This window comes from Galleria mellonella, unplaced genomic scaffold (assembly GCF_026898425.1).
Source record: "Galleria mellonella isolate WM207_F2 unplaced genomic scaffold, CSIRO_AGI_GalMel_v1 utg718, whole genome shotgun sequence".
Classification (NCBI taxonomy): domain Eukaryota; kingdom Metazoa; phylum Arthropoda; class Insecta; order Lepidoptera; family Pyralidae; genus Galleria; species Galleria mellonella.
This window is the reverse complement of record NW_026442143.1, coordinates 1,823,955-1,830,744: the sequence shown is the minus strand read 5'-3', so window position 1 is coordinate 1,830,744 and position 6,790 is coordinate 1,823,955. Positions and strand designations below refer to the sequence as shown.

At 31.6% G+C, this 6,790-nt stretch overlaps 1 long non-coding RNA gene across 1 annotated transcript; it reads right to left on the bottom strand.

Annotated features, from left to right (window-relative positions):
* Positions 1-1,598: 1,598 nt before the first annotated feature.
* Positions 1,599-6,790, bottom strand: LOC128202034 (uncharacterized). Its single transcript, XR_008253566.1, has 3 exons — positions 6,721-6,790; positions 4,740-4,791; positions 1,599-1,727 (listed from the first exon to the last, which is right to left on the bottom strand). It is a non-coding gene; the product is annotated as an uncharacterized LOC128202034 (long non-coding RNA).

The following is a 6,790-nucleotide window of genomic DNA, read 5'->3' as shown; positions in this document are numbered from 1 at the left end:
GATGGAAAAGCACGAGCTGGCACTGCGGTACTCAAAGTTTCATGAAGTTGGTGCAGGGGTGTTTTAGGTGCAACGTTCTATAATATATTATCTTTATACTTTTTATATAAGTAATCAAATATAAGTTTTTTTTTACTTTTATAGTAACAAATGCCAATATAATAGGGTCAATTAGAGGAACTAATGTCTCTTTTACTACGTTTTTACTATATATATATATATAATCATTTTATGTTATTTATGTATATATTATTTATCGTGTATTATGTATAGGTATACATGATTAACTGCTATTATCTTTACCTATCCTAATAATAAAGTACCGTATTCATGGTTCACTGTTCATCCTAAAGGTTGACTAGTAGAGGATGCTGCTAACATTAATTGCGCCTTTTATACCATATTTTCTTTAGTTAAGTTATTTAAAATAAGAAATAAATTAATATAGAAATTTAGATCAGTGTCTTAATTAAATCAAATAATGACAACCATTTAAGGAGACTATAATAATTATAATACTACAAGAAAAAACTGCTACTGGTCCTTCAAAAATATTCCAAGCTTGTTAAAGCCCGCTTTAATAGAATGTCATCTCTTAAATTAAAAAGTATGCTCGTGAACTGAAAAATTTGAGGAGCGCAGCACAAGGCTCCCGAGGTATGCTCCGCGCGTGTCTCTTTCACACCTATATAATACTAATATCTCCATCTCTCTGCGATAGATAGGCTGTCTCATTCCGATACGGGCACCATTCTGTTACGGTCCTCAGGATAATCGAGCGAGAAAATTAACGCTTCATAAAATCCCAGTTCCGCAGATTAGCTTTTTGCATTTATTAATATCTTGCCAAGGTGATTGAACCTTATTACAGGATTCATTTATAAATATAAATGAAGGCAATACTTCTAACTGTTGAGCATAATTAGACCATCGGTGATATAGCACAATCTGTTTGATCTATATCGAGTAGTAAATAAATGATAAATTAGTACTTACAAACACGCAGTATATTGTTCATATACATATTCGTTTATATAGGCATATATGAATATTAGAGGAAAAATAAAATAAAGCTTCTAACTATCACTGTTTTTTAAAAAAATATATTAATATACCTCAAAAAATAAACTTAGTTATGCGGTCCAGTTTTTAAACACAATTATGACACAAAACAAGAAATTACGAATTGTAGTATTAACAATGATAAATATTATAGACATTTTATCTCACAATTATATATTTACTATGTATGGGACCTCCGACAAGCGAGTCCAACTTGCACTTGACTGATTTTATTTGTTTATATAAACTTCCGCATTTGACGAGGTGGTTCGATAGATAGCATAGAAATTTATTTACGATCTCTCGTTCCGGCGCTTTTCTGTTCTGTTCTGTACGTATATTGTATTATCTAATTGTATGAGGACACTAAGTAGTTGGGGGACTCATTGAAAAAGCTTCTTTTTATTATCATATTCATTATTTATTACTTTTTAAACTCAACGTATAAGTAAAAAGACAAGAGATTATATATTTTTTAATGGACGACAATGGAATTTTAACTCCGTCTCCGCTAACGGTATATGCAGATGGGGCACCAGTGAGGTATGATGATCGTTATGAAAACACCTGGATTTCAGCACGATGGAGACTACTTGGAGATCGACCTGGTTAAGTAGATTGCTTGTAATGGCGCCTTTAGTCTCCATTACTAATAATCCTTCCAACTGAAAAATTATATTGTTACATTAGATTGCATATAAATAAATATATTATTGTAAATAAAATAACACTGACACGACATGATCGTCCTAGTATATTATTATTATTTATTGTCCTATTATTTTATTGGAATCATTATGACAATCTGTAAAAAGATCCATATCATTTTTATTTTAAATATCAAGCAGAAATTCAATCAGAAACTCAATAAATTAAGATATACTATTTTCGACTTTACCAGCTAGCAGTGATCTTAAGATTTTTTTTTATCTTTCACTATTTAAATTTATTCCATTAGAAACATTTATTAATCTACATCATAAGAGACGTACATAAAAATTTAAATTTAAATTATAAGAAGTTATCCCAAAAGTGAAACGGAAACGATGCGTACCGTGGCGCACTTGTTTATTATAGTGGAGGCAATGCTCCGCGCCGGTGCCGCGAAACAAAAATAAGAAAGAACGAGTAAAAAGTGGCATTTCTGTGGAAAACGAGCCCGATCGTCTCGTTACGGGCGCGCGGCGATCGATACAGGATCCGCGCCGACCGGTACAAATATGATTATTGGTGCCGATGTCGGGTTAGCTAAAGTTAACGAAGAAGTTATTATCAGACGTGAACGTATTCGAACACGTTACGTATATATTATTAGGAAAACATTTTTTTTTTCTATTTAATTTGGTACCATTCTTAATATATCTATGTGAAATACAATTAGTATTGGAAATGTAATCAACAAAATATATATTTTTTTTTATTTGAGTCATATTTTACTCGTATATACTTTATGGAATAAATTAAACTAAATAAGTACGAATTTGTTTCAAAAAACAATAAATCGAAACGTTATTGAAATCATTAAGATAATGTGTAAAAAGATCCATATCATTTTTATTTTAAATATCAAGCAGAAATTCAATCAGAAACTTAATAAATTAAGATATACTAATATTTTCGACATAGGTATCCTACCAGCTGGCAGTGATCTTAAGAATTTTTTTTTATCTTTATTTATTTAAATTTATTACATTAGAAACATTTATTTAGATAGGTATAGAAATAAGATTAAATAAAGTTTATAAAAATGCAATCAAATTCAGACCCTATTTTTTCTTGAAGGTGATAAAAAAAAAATATGAAAAATGCAAACTTAAAGAGCTAGCTTGTTCAACTGTCTTCTATACTCGTATAATACATACTTCGCATTCGCTGGTCGTGTCTAGTTACTATTCAAGTGATGTTTGTTATAGTTGTAGCTGCGCGCGGTATTACCAAAGTCATTATAACAATTTGGAAGATTACCGCGTCGGCGCGTCAATCCGTCAAACCGATAATCACCATTCGAAAACCAATCGACCATTAAGCCTTGTGCACATGGAGTTATATTTTATTTTTTCCTTTCTGATTTCTAATTGTTCCATATCTTGTAAAGGCTGCAGTCCATTAGAGATACATTCAACTTTTGATAATAAGCTACCCATATTGCTTTTATAATTACGTATTACAAAATAAGCATAATGCATGAGTCATTAAACGATTTCGTACTGCATCTTTTGGCGGGCGTTTTCGAACCCAATATGGTAGGACGCAGTGAGCAAAATTACCCCCGTTTCACAGATTTTTTTCTTTCTTCTTCCAAGTCCTTATCCGACTATAGTCAGAGCTACCTTTCCAGTTAAACGTATTCGCTTACCTTCTACAGACATTGAAAGATATTAGATCCTTTCTCATGTAACGTATTACATTCTAATAGACTTTGACGTATTATACACACTATAATAAATTCGACCTCATATTTCATAACATAAGAGCTCTTTTTACAAAAAGCGTTAGATCTCCTGTATACTATGAATATCTACTACTTGAATTGGAAAAGTACATGAAAACTTGCTAATTACTATTTCGAGTTCTTAAAAAAAGGCATGAACATGTTTTTAAAGAATTGGCAACTAGCACGTGCTATTCTTGGTATTGCAGCAATAAATTTCTAGTATATCGACTTTAAAACAATTAAGTAAAGTTTACTTTGTTCAGAGCCCTATGATCACAATTGTTACACGTCCCGGAATTCGGATACAAGTTCTTAAAGGTTGCGACAAAGGGGGAAGAAGGGATCGTCAATGATAGCTAGCAATACACACTGTCAGGGTAACCTCCTCCTCCTCGCGGTTTCCCTGGAAACCATCGTATTCTATTCCAAATAAAATCACCATGATGGGCTAACTGAACTGCCTTTTCATTCACACCTATCATCATTCACTGGTGCCTCGTCAGCATACACCGTTCGCGCAGGCGAGGTAACCATTCCATTATCATCCATTAAATAAAAATCCAATAATTATACGCATATATAATTTGTCACTTTAAGTTAAAAAAAATATTATGATTATTCTATTTATCATCTCTATTCCTGCTTTTTACCTATTTTGAACCGTAGCTTATATTGTAATTTAAAACCTCATACACAATGCCTTAATGCCGTGCGCATAGAATGCAGTGCGCGGGCGCATTGCATTCGAAAGCTCTTAGAGATCATCCACAATAAACGCGCTTCGTCATTATTCGAACGAAACGACTGTCATTCAAGACGGAACTTTGAATGCTTAAATGTCCAGTTACGGATGGTTTTTGAAGACATTTCAAGTGCTTCTAACTAATGTGTCTTTGAAACGCTTAACGAGATTAGTTAAGCGAAAGATTTTAAATATATTTATGTTAATAACTATACAATTTGAATTGTAAAAGTGATTATTTATGACAATGTTAGAAAAGTTGAATTTAGTGCCTATAAGTCTATTCAATTCCTTATTTTTCTTGAGAAAATGTAAATTTTCTTTCCCGTATGCCATAACGGTAAGGTTTATTTGGGGAAATTCATCCCAAGCAGTGAAACTTTAAATTTTCTTTTTGAAAAATAATCAACTATATTTGTTACTTTATCTTGATAAATGTAATGTCATACAACGAGAATAGATGAAAGGAGGAAAGGGATTGTTAGTAATGGGCTTACTTACGTCGTCATTGCTAGCAGTATACCCTGTCAGGTTGACCTCCAGGTGGTTCTCCCTGGAAACCGTCGTGGTTAATTTTTATTAAATTCATCATAATGGACTAACCGACATACTTTCATGTTCACCTATCATCCATCATCGGTACCCCGCAAACGTATACCGACAGCGCAGATGGTATTACCATTCCATAAAAAAAAAACAAGAATGAATTATTTAATAAATAATATTTTACATTATTTGTAAAAGATTACTATAGAAAACAAAATAAAAATAACGGACACAAAATATTACCTAGTAATTTTCATGCATATGCAGCAGTAAACATACCTATTTACTGCAAAACTGTTAAACACTCTAGTATCTAAACAAAGAGAGGAATAGAGCTTGTTTCGTTATCCCAGCTCGATGCCATTATGCAAATACCTCGCAACGAGACACAGGCCTAGTGACTACAAAAACATGTAACGAGGTACACCGTCCAGTGAACATGTAGTTATTAACATGGTAATGAGCAATTAGAGTACAAGCACAGTTTACTCATTATGGTACAAGATTAATTAAAATATATTTAAAATTTTAGCCACGTAACACTTAGTTTTATAAATATGTACACTTAGATAACGGTACCGTTACTTCATTATAAAAAAGCCGGTCAAGTGCGAGTCGGATTCGCGCAACAAGGGTTCCGTACAAAGTCATCAAGTTTAATTTTAAATTTAGGATTTTCGGATTTTTTTCCTTTACTTGTGCTACATGACATTGCTTCTTGGCAAATTTAATGATTCTAGGTCCATGGGAGGTTTTGATTCCCTTTGCGAATGTCAAAATATGCGATATAAATGGAACATAAACAGCCGTATCTTTTGATTGCGTCGATTTAGAAACATGATATTTATTTTTTACACAGCTTTAAGAGATTACAGACCTGAGTATATGATATTTGACACATTTACGTGTTCCTAAGAAAAATAGTCTTGACAGACGTCTAGACGAACGGACGGACAACGAAGTGATCCTATAAGGGTTCCGTTTTTTCCTTTGGATCTATGGAATCCTAAAAAGCGAACACCTTACGTTATTTTTCTTTTTATTTTATTTTATTCGGGAAACCAACAGAAAAATTATCATAAATATAGTACAAAATAAACAGCGAGTAATTCTCACCTATCATCCCTCACTGGAGCCCCGCACGCCTATACCGTTAGTGCTAACAGGGTTACCATTTCATTATCGTCCATCAAAAAAAAGCCTTATTAGTTTTATATAACATTCTCACAAACAATATAATAATATACTAGTACGTATTTATCAGTTAGAAATTTTGTCAATAAAATTTAACATTTTTTATTTAAAAATATTACTATAATAATATACTATAGGTAATATTTTTTATGGTGCTTGTTTTACGAAAATATTCAGGCTTATATTAGCGTCATATTATATTTAATAGCCACTTCTATAAGCGGCTAATTATCATTTAGTGACATATGATTAATTTCAACATGAATATATCTCCCTATTTAATTATCCCCATCCGAAGAGTTGCCAACAAACTAAAGATTAATGATCAACGGCTCGATCAGATACGGAATCATCAATTTACTTCTAAATAAGGATTTGCAAATTGCAATATGGAAAACGTGTTATACAAAAAGATAATTTTAAACTTCCGTTGTAAAATTGTAAAATGCCTTTATTTTTTAGGCAGTCAATATTAAAATATAACGTTTATGTTTATAAAACTTTTCAAATAAAAAGTAAAAATTGTCTTTGATTTAATAGATATTATTTAAAAAAAAAGTTCTTAGTTCGTCTATATTGAGCCTATATCTATGTGATTTGAGTATATAAAACTTCGAAGAGATTTTGATTTTTTTTTTTGCATTCGATACATTTATTCCGGTATATTAATTAATTTTGAAATGTTTAAAGCCAGTGTTTTATTGATGAGTCAAACCTAAAAGCTAAAATTTTTATTAAATACCTTAAAAGTTCTTATATAGTAATAATCACTTCACTTTTTGAAATTCTCGGACTCACGATCTGTACGTAAT